Below are 14970 nucleotides of genomic sequence, written 5' to 3' on the forward strand. Positions count from 1 at the left end.
TAACCTCAGATATGCAGATGACACCACCCTTATGGCACAAAGCCAAGAAGAACGAAAGAACCTCTTAATGAAAGTGAAAGAGGAGAGTGAAAAAGTTGGCTTAAAACTCAACATTCAAAAAACTAAGATCACAGCATCCAGTTCCATCACTTCATGGCAAATAGATGGGGAAACAGTGGCTGATTATTTTGGGGGGCTTCAAAATCCCTGCTGATGGTGATTGCAGCCATGAAATAAAAGATGCTTACTCCTTGGAAGGAAAGTTATGACCAACCTAGACAACATATTAAAAATCAGAGACATTACTTTTCCAACCAAGGTCCGTCTAGTCAAGGCTATGGTTTTTCCAGTAGTCATGTGTGGATGTGAGAATTGGACTATAAAGAAAGCTGAGCACCGAAGATGTTTTTGAACTGTGGTGTTGGAGAAGACTCTTGAGAGTCCCTTGGACTGCAAGGAGATCCAACCAGTCTTTCCTAAAGGAGATCAGTCCTGGGTGTTCATTGGAAGGACTGATTTTGAAGCTGAAACTCCAATACTTTCACCACCTGATGGGAAGAGCTGACTCATTTGAAAAGACCCTGATGATGGGAAAGTTTGAGGGTAGGAGGCGAAGTGGATGACAGAAGATGAGATGTTTGGGTGGCATCACCGATTCAATGGACATAGACTTGGGTGGACTCCGGGAGTTGGTGATGGACAAGGAGGCCTGGCGTGCTGCTGTTCATGGGTTCTCAGAGTCAGACACAACTGAGCAACTGAACTGAACTGAAGTTATACACTATTTCATAATACAGAAAAAGAGAGACCTCATGACTGTCTATGTGCTTAGACGTTAAGTTGTGTCTGACTCTTTCCAACTCCATAGACTGTAGTCTACCAGGCTCCTCTGTCCATGGAATTCTCCTATTAAGAATTAAGTGGGTTGCCATTTTCTGCTCCAGGGCATCTTCCTGCCCAAGGGACTGAACCTGCATTTTTATCACTAGTGCTGCCTGGGAAGACCCCATGACTATCTATCTTAACATTATTTTTAATAGCTTCATACACATTTTTCATATTTATGGTGTGAAAAGTACGCCATCTCTCATGTGAATATTTTATTATACTACATATATATGATAGTGCTTGGACAATTATAGGCTTGAACTATTTTAAAAGTATGGATCTAAATCTACTAATCCATTTCCTTTTCATCCATTGTCTTCATTATACCATTATAATATTAAATTAATAACAATTACAATTACTAATAATTAAAAACATTTACTGAAGAACCTCTATTAATAGCATAGTTCATACAGTTCTTGACGATTTCTCCCATATTATCTGAAAATGCTCCTTCACCTTTCTGTATACATTCTAGTCAAAACAAGCCTTCTCTTAATTCCTCAAACCACCAAGCTCATTCGTATTGTTTTTGACTTCTCTGTCTAAAACTCTGTTCTTCTACATCTTCATGACACTAACATAGTCTCACCACTCAGTTTCCAGCTTAAGGATCACATCCTCAGATATGCTTGTCCTGAAAAGTTTCTTTAGCTTAGACAAAATGTAAACTCTCTTTTTATTACATTTTTTATCTTTTATCACAATCTGAAACTAACTTATTTGTCCACTTGTTGGTAGGCTCCTCCTCTAAAATAAAGAAAGGAACAAAGGAAGGAAGGAAAGGAGATACACACACAAAAAAAGAAACAAAGAAATAATAAAAGGAACATGAAAACCTGGTCTTTATTACTTTTCTTCATCAGCATTCTTTCACACAACAGTACCTGACTTCTAGCATGTCTTAATAAAATATTTATTGAATAAATAAATGAATGAATATATAGTTCTGGCACCTAAAATCATAGTCTTTAGAGTAAAGAAATATTATTAACTAAAATGTTAATAAAAGTGTTCAGTGTTATAGCAAGCATTTTTTTTTTAACTGCCATAGGAACATAAAGAAGGAAACAGTTTTCTGCTACTGGAAAGTTAGAGAAGCTTTGCAGAGACATTAAATGTATAAGCTGCACCTCAATAGAGGGATGATTACAGAATTTTTCATTCATACCAGAATACATTAAAGAGCAAAAGGCAGACAACAGGCATAAACTGAAAAATAGCAGATTGGGAGTGTGTGTGGAAAAAGGCAGGAAGACTAAAACGGGGGATATTTTGGCATAACATGATGTCAAATTAAATAGTGCACACAAAAGAAATAGATTTTATCCTACGAGCAATAGTTTCTATTAAAGGTAGGGTATGGCAAGATGACATTTGTGTTTTGAAGATACAGCTCAAATATTCAATGTCTTTGTTAAACTTCCCTAAATCCCCATAAGCCCACTTGAGCATGGGAAGAGTGTAGCTGAGTAGAAAGGAGGGTAAAGAGTTGTGAAATGAGATAAGGATGTGCTAGTGATATTATCCTTCTGTACAACAAAACCTCACTACCTCCGAAAGTCTCTGGATTGCGTGCAGAGCCAAGGGAGTTACAACAAAAACCTGGAATTTCAGAGTTGAATGGGAGGGAATGCAAAGAAGAAAGCCTTGGAGTTTAAATGAATGAGATAACACTGAAGACATCTTTAAAAAAAGAATAATAAAATGCAAAAAAGAACCTATTTCAGTACAAAATAGGAAAGAGAACACATGGAAAACCACTCCATGTTAATCTGTTTAAGATTTTCTCTGACGACAGTTAAACTGATTGCATGCATTGACATAAGAATCATTCAATATGTTTTTATGTAACAATGAATAAATAATTTTATTGGCCATTTCCAATATGGAACAAGATAACAAAAAACAAGCAAAACTGAAAGTAAATTTTTTGCATTTTTGGTTACATTGATGAGAAATTGTAAATCCAGTTTACAGCTTTGTCAATTTCATATTCTAGTTTAAACTAGTTTTTATCTAGACTTTCACTAGAATTGGTAAATAAAGACAGATATCTCTGTTAGTATTTAGGATAGCTAAATAGAATGCATATTCTGCTTATATTATTAATATAATAATATAAAAGAAAATATAAAGAACATGTTGGGTTGTTTGTATCAGGTTGGGAAAGCAGAACTCTATATCATTTCATACCACTAAAGAATGCTAGACTCTTTACAGGATGGATATTAAGTGGTCCTTTTCCCTCTGTTAAAATGCAGAGTTGTTCTTTTCTGCTCAAACCACTTTTTATGATAATGGCTTTAGAAGTGGAAGTGAGGAATAATTCATCTAACTGAAACTTAAAACACTTTCGATAGGCAGAAAGTAATTACCTATGATACAAACTACCCAAGCTCCTAGGAATAACATCCATATCTTTATGAAAAGTGTTATGAAATTATTCAAAACCATGAGCATCATGGGATATTCATTTACATCTTATCTTCCCCTCTCAGAGTTCTATGGGATGTTTAAATAGAAGCAGAGTAAATAAGAATAGCAAGGTAATCCTCCTATTATATTCAGCACTGGTGAGATCCTACTGTGTCTAGTTGCACACCTCGGAACTGAAGAAGAATGAAGAGAATTCAGGATAAAGGAAGAAAAATAATTGAAAGGTTAGAAAATGGGAATCCCAAGAAAGGTAAGAAAGATTTATATTATTTAGAGAAGAGTTGGTTGAAAGGCCCTTATTAATAGTCTTCACTGAAGAGCTATTCCACAGTTTGTGGTGACCAGCTCTTTTCAATTTTGTTGAAAACAAAACAGATAAAAATGAATTTAATACCAAAACAAGATAAGAAAGAAAGAAGCTTTTGATAAAGGGAGGGCTGTTGGACATTAAATCAGCTTCTAAGAGATTTCAGAATTTTGTAATTGTGGAAATTTTTTAAAAAATAAAATTTTAAATATTTGAGGCTTTGAGGTCAAGGGAAGGACAAGATGACCTTTTAAGATGATTTTCATGACTTCAGTTCAAAGGCTGCATTACAAAAGACTGGGCATCCATTATTCACCAAGACGGATTGTGTAGATAGGAGAAGCAAAAATAAGTACAAAAGGCAGACAAATGTGGCATCTCTTCCTGAAGTTATTTATTAATTTGTATAAATGCTTTCTTCATGTGACAATGAAGGAAGTGCTTTTTCTCTCTATTTGACACACACAGGCTTATGCACAAATAAGTAGATACATACACACTTCAAAGAAATGAGAAAATAATTATTTCCCCTAATGAGAACTTTTCTTAAGACAAGTTCTTTCCTGATTCATATGATATGGAATCTCCCACTCTATATTAATGCAGAAATAAAAAAGAAAACCTTAGAGCTGCTGATTTAACCCTTCAATGGCACTGTGGAAAAGTTTGAGATTGAGAATATAGAAAAAAGTTTTTAAACTTTAGTGTGCATAGAAACTACCCACAGGTTTGTTAAATGTGTACATCCATAGCTCAAGCCCTCAGAGATTCTGATTCAGATGGACCCAGGGATCTGCATTTCTAGCAACAGTTCAGGTAATTATGATGCTGGTTTCTGAGGACTACAATGGCAGGACCAATGATCTAGAAACTTTGGTTCTGGTTCATTTATACATTTATTCAATATATTTTCTAGTAACTGTATATAGTTAAGTTAGAGATTAATTGTTATAAAATCACCATGGAAAAATCATGTGTAATCAAAATTGTCCCTGAAACTCCCAAACATCACCCGTAAATTAGAGTGTGATGTGTATACTAATGTAAAAACACACTATGGTCTAAGAAATACTTAGATAATCCAAGACACATTTAACCAAAATCAGCTTAGTTTGCCAAAGCACAATTCACACCAAACCACCATTAAGCTATAATAATTAATTTCTAACTGTGAATATGTAATCAATAGATAATTCTAAAATTAATATGCTTGTCAATTAGTTTTAATATCAGCCCTATGTAACAAGGAAGCCTGGTGTGCTGCGGTTCAAAGGGTCGCAAAGAGTCCAACAGGACTGAGCAACTGAACTGAACTGAACCATATATGTTAACAGTTCTAAATGTTGTTGTGAGGGTTAAAAGAGCTAATAAATGTGGAAATATAAAATACAAGGTTGGATGCCCAGTGCTTTCTAAATTTCGAATTAGACTGCCTAATTACTACCACAACAACTTTTTTTTCTTTGAAAACTATGCAGAAGGACTTGATGAACAGATTCTCAAAACTCAAAATCTGTGCTCCCAAACAAAATCTCCCTTTCTCCATTAGCTCTTTAATGCAATAAGAGATTTGTTTCATGGCATTTTAGGCACAGAGTTAGATGATAAAAGAAGCTGATGAATTAAATGCAATATGGCAGAAACCAACAAAACATTGTAAAGCAATTTTCCTCCAATTAAAAAATAAATTTAAAAAATAGATAAATAAATGCTGCTTGATATGACTTGCCTGTCACAACAATCTGTGGAAAACTCTTAAAGAGATGGGCATTTCAGACCACCCAATCTGTCTCCTGAGAAACCTGTATGTGGATCAAGAAGCAACAGTTATAATAGAACAAGGAATAATTCACTGGTTCAAAATTGGGAAAGGAGTACAACAAGGCTATATATTGTCACCCTGCTTATTTAAATTCTATGCAGAATGCATCATATGAAATGCCAGGATGGATGAGTCACAAACTGGAATCAAGATTGCCAGGAGAAATATCAACATCCTCAGATATGCACATGATACGATTCTAATAGCAGCAATCAAAGAGGAACTAAAGAGACTCTTGATGAGAGTGAAAAAGGAGAGTAAAAAAACTGGCGCAAAACTCAGCATTCAAAAAAACTAAGATCATGGCATCTGGTCACATAACTTCATGGCAAATAGAAGGCGGAAAAGTGGAAGCAGTAACAGATTTTATTTTCTTGGTTTCCAAAATCACTGTGGATGGTTATTGCAGCCATGAAATTGAAAGATGCTTGCTCCATTAGAAAAGCCATGACTAACCTAGACAGTGTATTAAAAAGCAGACACATCACTCTGCCAAAAAATGTCTACATAGTCAAAGCTTTGGTTTTTCTAGCAATCATATATAGATGTGAGAGTTGGGCCATAAAGAAGGCTGAGCGCTGAAGAAATGATGCTTTCAAATTGTGGTGCTGGAAAAGGTCTTGAGAGTCCCTTGGACTGCAAGGAGATCAAATCAGTCAACCCTAAAGGAAATCAACCCTGAATATTCATTGGAATGACTGTTGCTAAAGCTGAAGCTCCAAAACTTTTGGTTACCTGATGCTAAGAGCCAACTCATTGTAAAGACCCTATGCTCGGAAAGGTTGAAGGCAAAAGGAGAAAGGGGTGACAGAGAATGAGATTGTTAGATAGTATCATTGACTGAATGCACAGGAATCTGAGAAAACTCCGAGTTAGAGTTCTGGGGCCCATGGGGTTGCAAAGTGTTGCACATGACTTAGTGACTGAACAGTGAGTGAAAAAAACATAACCTGCCTGTATTGCCATTTGGCCATTATGAGTCTGAGTTTTCTCGGGGTTTGGACTATATAAACTAAACATATACATTCCATATGCAAAATAGATAGCCAGTGGGAATTTGCTGTATGATTCAGGGAACCCAAAGCTGGTGTTCTGTGACAACCTAGAGGGAAGGGATGGGAAATCAAGTGGGAGAGAGAATTAATAGGGAGGGGACATGAGTATGCCTGTGGCTGATTTGTGTTGATATATGGCAGAAACCATCACAATATTGTAAAGTAATTATCCTTCAATTAAAAATTAAATAAAATTAAAATAAATAAACTCAAAATTTTGCCCCCAGCTTTAAATTTTCATGCTTCTATATAGTTTTAGGCTTCCCTGGTGGCTCAGATGGTAAAGAATCTGTCTGCAATGCAGGTTCAATCCCTGGGTCAGGAAGATCTCCTGGAGAAGTGCATGGCAGCCTACTCCAGTATTCTTGTCTGGAGAATCCCATGGACAGAGGAGCCTTGTTGGCTACAGTTCATAGGTTGCAAAGATTCAACACGACTGAGTGACCACCATATATGATTTTTACATTCCTGTTTGTTTTGTTTTATCCCAGGTTACAAACATCAGCTGACCACTTATAGTACCCCTTCAAGTAATTCATTTCATCTTTCTGAACCAGATATCACAAGATAATACAGAAAATTGGTTAAACTCATGTTCATGAAAATCATTCACACCTGGATTTAAAACTGGCTCTGACCTTGAGTAACTGTGCAAGCATTTATTAAACTTTCTAAAGTTATTTTTCTCAATTTAAATGAGTAAAATATTACATACCCCTCATAAGTTTTGAAGAAACCAAATACTGTATATAAAGAACTTAGTATGATATCTGTAATAAAGTAAGCACTGACAAAGTCATAGATGTTAGTTCAGTTGTCCTCATACTGAAATGATCATTTTTACTCCTCCTAAAGCTGACTTCTAATTTTTGTTTATATAAAACTCAAAAACAAGTCATAAAAAACTGCAAAAGTGGATTGTCAGCAATTCATTAATTAGACTTTTATTCATACTTGTTAACAACAAAGTTTGTCTAATTAAACAAAAGCCTCTCAACTATTCAGATAAATTATATTTATATATTACAGATATTTAAATTGCACATACCACATTTTTCTTATAGGAAGCAGGTTTTAGAGAAGCATTCCTTTTTCATTAATATGTGATTATTTCTCTTAAAGTAATTTCACATAAGAAATAAATCTGATAATAGTCTGTCCTGTTCCTAAAAAAATGCATTTATTTATTAACATTAATAATGACATGGCTTTAATTGCATAAACTGTGATGGAAATCAAACAGAGAATATAAGCCAGTGGCATTCTGAATTGTCTTTTCAGGCCCATTAAGTAAGGTTTTTTGTTTTGTTTTGTTTTACATTTTAAAGTATATTACAAAAGAAGATATTCTCCTAAGTATGTAAGACCAAAATACTTTCACAAGTTAAGGTTTCAAAGATTGCTTTACAACAAAGAAAATTGAAGAAAATACTTCAGAATTACCTTAATAAATTACATAATTTCTAATGCTTATTTGGCATGAACAATGAAAAGTGAATTCTATTATTCATTTTTATTTAAAAAAGGGGGGGTTACAATGTTCATATAGTCTGGTTGCTCTAGAGTTTGCATATATGTAACTTGCCTGTTTTCATAAAATTAGCATATATCAGTATCCACTAAATCTAATTTGAGTGCAACTTAATCATTAAAGATTTAGAAAGCAACTCATGATATTTTAGTGCTCTGGGTTATCATTTAAAAATCCGTAATCATTATAACTAGAAATTTCTATTTAATGGACTCTTAAAGAGCATTGTTCCTAAGTCTAGTTTTTCATTTTTACTTAGTTCTCTCTTTTTTTCCCATTAGTATTCTAAACTCATTAACTCCCATGGTCACAGGAAAACCAGTCCCAAATTCTTTAGTTTTTAACATTTCCATCAGGCTTTATTCAAGGGTTCCTTTCATTCTTACTATAAGCACATTAAAGAGTTCTTCAATTTTGAACAAATCAAAGAGGAAAGAAAAGCTTTTAATTTTCATTCTCTTCCACTGCTCACTGGTTTTTGAGCAGTGACAAAACCCTCCTGGACATGATATATGCCCATTATTTCTCCACACCATCAACCCATCTATTATCTTTTCAATACATGATATCTGCTTGCTTTTCCAGAATCTTCTTTCTCAAAAGTTTCTATACTTATCACTGCTTTTATCTGCCAAAAGCACTGCTATTGTTTCCTGTTCAATAATCTACAATTCCCTATTGCCCACTACATCAAGTGCAAACTTTTCTGTCTAACTTTCAAGACTTGCCATGATCTAACTGAACCTATTCTATCAAGGATGGATAAGCAGTCACTCTCTAAAATACACACACACTTACAGTGAAGCCAGTGTTTTCACCATCCACTCTGCGCATAATGTTTCTTTCTTAAATTGTCCCTTTCTTAATGTTCTTTCTTTCTGGGATTGTTGTTGCTGTTTCGTCACTAAGTTGTGTCTGGCTCTTTTATGACCCCACGGACTGTAGCCCACCGGGCTCCTCTGTCCATGGGATTTTCCAGGCAATAATACTGGAGTGAGTTGCCATTCCCTTCTCTAGGGGATCTTCCCAACCCAGGGATCGAAACTGCATCTCCTCCATTGGCAGGCAGATTCTTTACCACTGAGCCACCTGGGAAGCCTATTCCTTATCAGTTTATATCCAGATTACCTTCTTAGCCAGGATGATGCATTATCTTCAAGGGCACCATCTTTTACTCAAGTTCTCACTTACATTTTATTCTCTTGAATTTATGCAATATTTAGTTGCTTTCTACTTGTTTTTATACCATTGAACTTCTATTTTTTGTAACCAAATGGTGTAAATAATGACTTTATCCATTCTTTCATTCTTCCTTTCATCTACAAGAACCCTGGGGTCCATGTGGTGAGAGTGACAAGTTTGTTAGTTCCACAGGCTATACACACTAGAGTCATCATTTATATAGATAAATATATGAAGGTGACTGCCTAGATTGTTGAGGAGAGAAGCCCACACTATAATAAAAATGGCCCTATAATCACAGGAGATGAATATTTATTGGAAGGACTGTTGTTGAAGCTGAAGCTCCAGTACTTTGGCTGAATGATGTCTAGAGTTGAGTCATTGGAAAAGACCCTGATGCTGGCAAAGATTGAAAACAAAAGGAGAAGGGGGTGGCAGAAGATGAGATAGGTAGACTCAATGGACATGAATTTGAGCAAACTCCAGGAGATAGTGGAGGACAGAGGAGCCTGGTGGCTACGGTCCATTGGGTCACAGAGTCAGACAGGATTTAGCAACTGAAAAACAACAACAGCAGTAATAATCATAGAAGATTTCTTTCAATATATGTTTCTTATTTAAAAAAAAGAAAGTTCTGTATTTAGGTCAAAGTACATTATAAATGAAACATTGCTATATAGGCCTTTCCTGGTTGCTCAGGGGTAAAGAATCTGCCTGCCAATGCCTGCAATGCAGGAGACGTGGGTTTGATCCCTGGGTTGGGAAGATACCATCGAGAAGAAAATGGCAACTCATTCCAGTATTCTGGCCTGGGAAATCTCGTGGACAAAGGAGCCTGGCAAGTTACAGCCCTTGGGGTCACAAACAGTCAGACACGACTTAGCACCTAAACAACAAATTGCTATATAATTACAAATATTCAAATATATAAAAGGATCTATATGCATATATGTCTTTGTATGTGTTTCTGTTTCAATATCCATGGTCCAAAACTTAGAAACATAAATAATATACTAAATTAAAGATCCTTCAACACTGAATCTTAAGAAATTGTAAATTTTGAGAATAGATTAGTAGCTACTGCAACCTCTGCTCCCAACATAGTCATTCATACTATAAAGATGGTCTGAGGAAAAATTACTCTCAAATTTCTTCTTTGCAGATTGAAGCTATTTCTATCAGGAAAATATAGGAGATCCTCAACTTATTCTTCCTATTCCACTCATCTCAGGTTCAGAAACAGTACTATGGGTATCTATCTGCAATCAGTGATTTAGAAGAAATTTAAAAATATACCAAAGTCTGGGGATCCTTGTACTATAAGAGATTCTAGTGGTCTAAGAGAATTGATAGTTTCCTAGGTGAGCAATTTTCTGCCAAAAAGTATCTTAATCATAAAAAGAAATAAATTCCATTGGTTATAATAATAAATCACCCACACAATTTCAAAGTACTTATCTCTCTACAAAATATATACTTTTTGCCAACTATTTGGAAATATAAACTGCAAATGTCGTTGGACTTGGGATCATTTTCTTAAAACAGAATTTGGCATCAATTTTTACATTTTCTGGTAAAGCAATGTAGGTTTGAATTAGCATTTCTAACTCTAATAATATGAATACATTATATTGATAGTGCTATTAGAATACAGACAAGAAAATGGTAGTCTCATTATAACTATTCATAAAGATAATGCATATCATTTTCTAGTATTTGAGGGAGTATCTTTTGATATATGCATTTGAATTCAAGGAGATTTATGCCTGTATAAGGATTATATCAAGACCTTTTTTATGTTTTACTCTATTGTATGAATTTTATCGAAGACATTATTTTACGGATTATAATTCTTTTCGTAATGCAGTAACATTTCAAATAAGGAACACATTCGTGGGACTCAGTCTATTTCTTTACAGGAAAAAGAAAGGAGGAAAACTTTCTCTTATGTTAATCCAGAAACGTCAAAAGAAAAATAGAATCTTTAACTTGTTCCTGAAAAGAAAATTCTGTCTCTGGGAGGGTCTGGTTCAGGGATAAATAAAGACATTCTTGTTCTGGGAGGCAGGCTGTTCTCTGTCAGATATAAGTGATCCAATGAGTATAAAGGAGATGATTAAAGGGAAAAAACTTTGTGTCATGAGGTTCAAGTAATGGCTCAGACCTCCTGCTATTTAGAGCCTGCATTTATGCTCTGATGTTGAGAAGCCTTGGCTAGTGTCTGTCAGAAGGGCTTGGGCAGTTGGGAAAGAAGGAGACTTAGCCTGAGGAAACAGGAATTCAAGATGCTTCAGAGAAGAAAATGATCTGCCTTCCACACATGCACAAAAAAGGGAAGATGGCTTTTAAATTAATATAATCTTTTCTGTAGCATCTCTTTCTCCAATTCGCAAGCTATTAATCACTTATTTTTCCCCTTTGGCTAGTTGAGTTTTCTCCACTGTTTTGCACAGTACAAAAATAAAAACAAACCTAGGCATTCATGTAGTATTCATCTCTTGATAATAAATGAGCATCACCTAATGATATGCCTCCTAATGAATTCATCAATTTAGCATATATTTCTATTGGAAATTACAACATGTCACTATGAAAAATGCCATTTATTTACAAAGCAAATGGTTTATATTACAGACTTATTAGAGAAAGTAAAGATATTCCACCACTTGGAATTCCATAAAGTGAGTGACCCACCAGATCTTGGTAGTACGGAAACAAACTGCAACCAATTTTGCAGAAGCTTTATATTCAAATGCAGCTAAAGTGTCAGACCTTAGCTCAGGCCAACTTCAATGTAGTATTTATTAATAACACTAAAACCCACAATATCCTGAATAAATAGCATGCATTTTCTTCCTAGGATCTCAAAGTCCTTCTCCTAAATTATCTAATTTATTCTCATGACACATTTCTTTAAGGAAAAGAAGGCAAATACTGTAGGTAATCTTAATGTACACTTTACCAAACAACCTTGAGAGGATCTTGGGACATTCTGGCACTGAAACTTGAAGGCTTATAGCCAAATGGCTACATGCCCGGTGGTCGTGCAGCTGGGCTTTCTAATGGACATCTTGGGGCCGGGGGAAGGGTTGGCTTTATAGGGAGGGTGGAGTAGGTGATTACCCAAGACTTAAGAGATGTTACTTAAGAGATAATTGGAATATGAGTTAATATACAAAATCTCACTATGAGTTGAGGTTTGGCAACAATACCCTGCTTAAGTGTAATACTGCCTTATAGTTTACACTTTCACTTAGGAATATCTATAAAAATCTTAGCATACATTATTTTACCAGTACTTTCATTAATTGTGAGTTTACAATGGAGGAAAAATACATTAATTAGATTTGGACAGGGAATATAAAGTTAGTATTTTCATAAGAATTTCATAATTAGAGTGTCAATTACAGTTCCAACACTGTAATAGATCTGACAGAGAAAGAATAAAAAGTACCAATGTTAATCAGGCATAGCCAAGACTTCAAGATTTCAGAGAGGTAGCAGGAAATCCAGGAAGGAGTACAGAAGTAAAAGGAAGATTTCTCAAAAGGAAAAGTGAAGAAGACAAACAGATATTTTTCTAATACATATCATTAGAGATAAAAATGACAGGCCCATAACTCTGGGTTTTATAGATCATTCCAGATTTTATTCTTTAGTACTAAATGATTTGTGTGCATGCTTAGTCACTCAGTTGTGTCTCTTTGTGACCCCACAGACTGTAGCAGGCCAGGCTTCTCTGTCCATGGTATTTCCCAGGAAAGAATACAGAAGTGGGTTGCCATTTCCTCTTGCAGGGAATGTTCCTGACCTAGGGATTGAACAAGCACCTCTTGCATCTCCTGCACTGGCAGGCGGATTCTTTACTGAGCCACTTGGGAAGTGCACTAGACTACTTATCTACAGTTGTTATAGAGAATAGTTGTTTTACGAGAGAACCAAATATATAAGAAGTTTGCCAGAACAGTGACACTCCTAGAGAACAAAGAAAACAGCCTGTGGTATCCACCACTCAAGAGGAATTAGCTTTATAAAAATATATATATATATATATATATGTAATTAGATTACCCCAACTATTACAAGATTATTTTAGGTGTTATAAAAAATTAAACCTCTAATCTTAGCCTTATTTAAACTATAGGGAGTAAACATGTGAAAGGTTCAGTTCAGTTCGGTTCAGTCGCTCAGTGGTGTCCGACTCTTTGCAACCCCATGAATCACAGCACGCCAGGCCTCCCTGTCCATCACCAACTCCCGGAGTTCACTCAACTCATGTCCATCGAGTCGGTAATGCCATCCAGCCATCTCATTCTCTGTCGTCCCCTTCTCCTCCTGCCGCCAATCCTTCCCAGCATCAGAGTCTTTTCCAGTGAGTCAACTCGTCGCATGAGGTGGCCAAAGTATTGGAGTTTCAGCTTTAGCATCAGTCCTTCCAATGAACACCCAGGACTGATCTCCTTGAGAATGGACTGGTTGGATCTCCTTGCAGTCCAAGGGACTCTCAAGAGTCTTCCCCAACACCACAGTTCAAAAGCATCAATTCTTCGGCACTCAGCTTTCTTAACAGTCCAAATCTCACATCCATACATGACCACTGGAATAACCAAAATCAAATCAACCTTTCCAATTAGTACAAGAAGTTTCATATTGCTGTACCCTTTTTACAAAGAGGACTGGAAGATGTAACTTTTTTCCTGTCAGAAGTTAATTTCTTAGTCCAGTGAATACAATCTGATTTGTCAATTTTTTTGCTATTTTTATGGAAAGAGCATTTCTTCTCATGCTGTCAAGACTTCCTCACACTTAATTTCCCTCAACCCCTTCCCTAAAATATTCCCCTTCTATGATTACCTGTTTTTAACATCCAAAGAAACTGATGCAAATTAAGCCAGAAATCTCTTTAAGCAGGCTTCTAGAGACAAACTCAATTCCCATTTAAAGTGTTCAGTAGAATGATACACCTTTGACATTCAGTAGAGCCTTTCTCCCAGGGGCTTCCAGGAAGTTTAGTGGTAAAGAATCTTCCTGCCAATGCAGGAGACGGTGGTTCAATCCCTAGGTCAGGAAGATTCCCTGGAGGAGAAAATGGCTACCCACTGCAGTATTCTTGCTGGGACTATCCCATGGACAGAGAAGCCTGATGGGCTACCGTCCATGGGGTCACAAACAGACACCACTTAGAGACTGAGTGCACAAGCGTGCACACACACATGCACACGCTCACACACACACACCCAAAGGCTTTCTCCCAACCCCATAATAATATCAGACTTTTATGTAACCATAGATTTTCATTCTCCTTCACTTCTTTGTTAGTTTTGTCACACAGAGGAAACCATTTATGGTTTCTGAATATAAGTTAGTGCACACACTGAAATGTGGGAAATCAGGGTGTTATGATGATTGAAGATTTAAGTTTAAAAAGAAGAAAATGGAACTTAAGTACTAGTTATATTACTTAGGAACTGTTGACCTCAATCAAATCATTTAAAATCGGTGAGCTTCAGTATCTTTTCCCCTTGTAATACATGATAATATGTTTTGTTTTCACTATGAGACTGTTAGAAGAGAAAGGCATATAAATGTATTTCAGAGCATTTTTAAACATGACACTTTATCAATATAAGGCATTTCCTAGGCTATGAAACTACAGAAATATTAGGCTCATCCAAAAAAGATTTAGTGAGACAAAGAAGTTAAACTGAAAATGTTAACTAATTTATGAACTTTGATCTCAGTGCAA

Source organism: Moschus berezovskii, chromosome 1 (genome assembly GCF_049115385.1).
Source record: "Moschus berezovskii isolate FMDL1 chromosome 1, NW_MosBer_1.0, whole genome shotgun sequence".
Taxonomy (NCBI): domain Eukaryota; kingdom Metazoa; phylum Chordata; class Mammalia; order Artiodactyla; family Moschidae; genus Moschus; species Moschus berezovskii.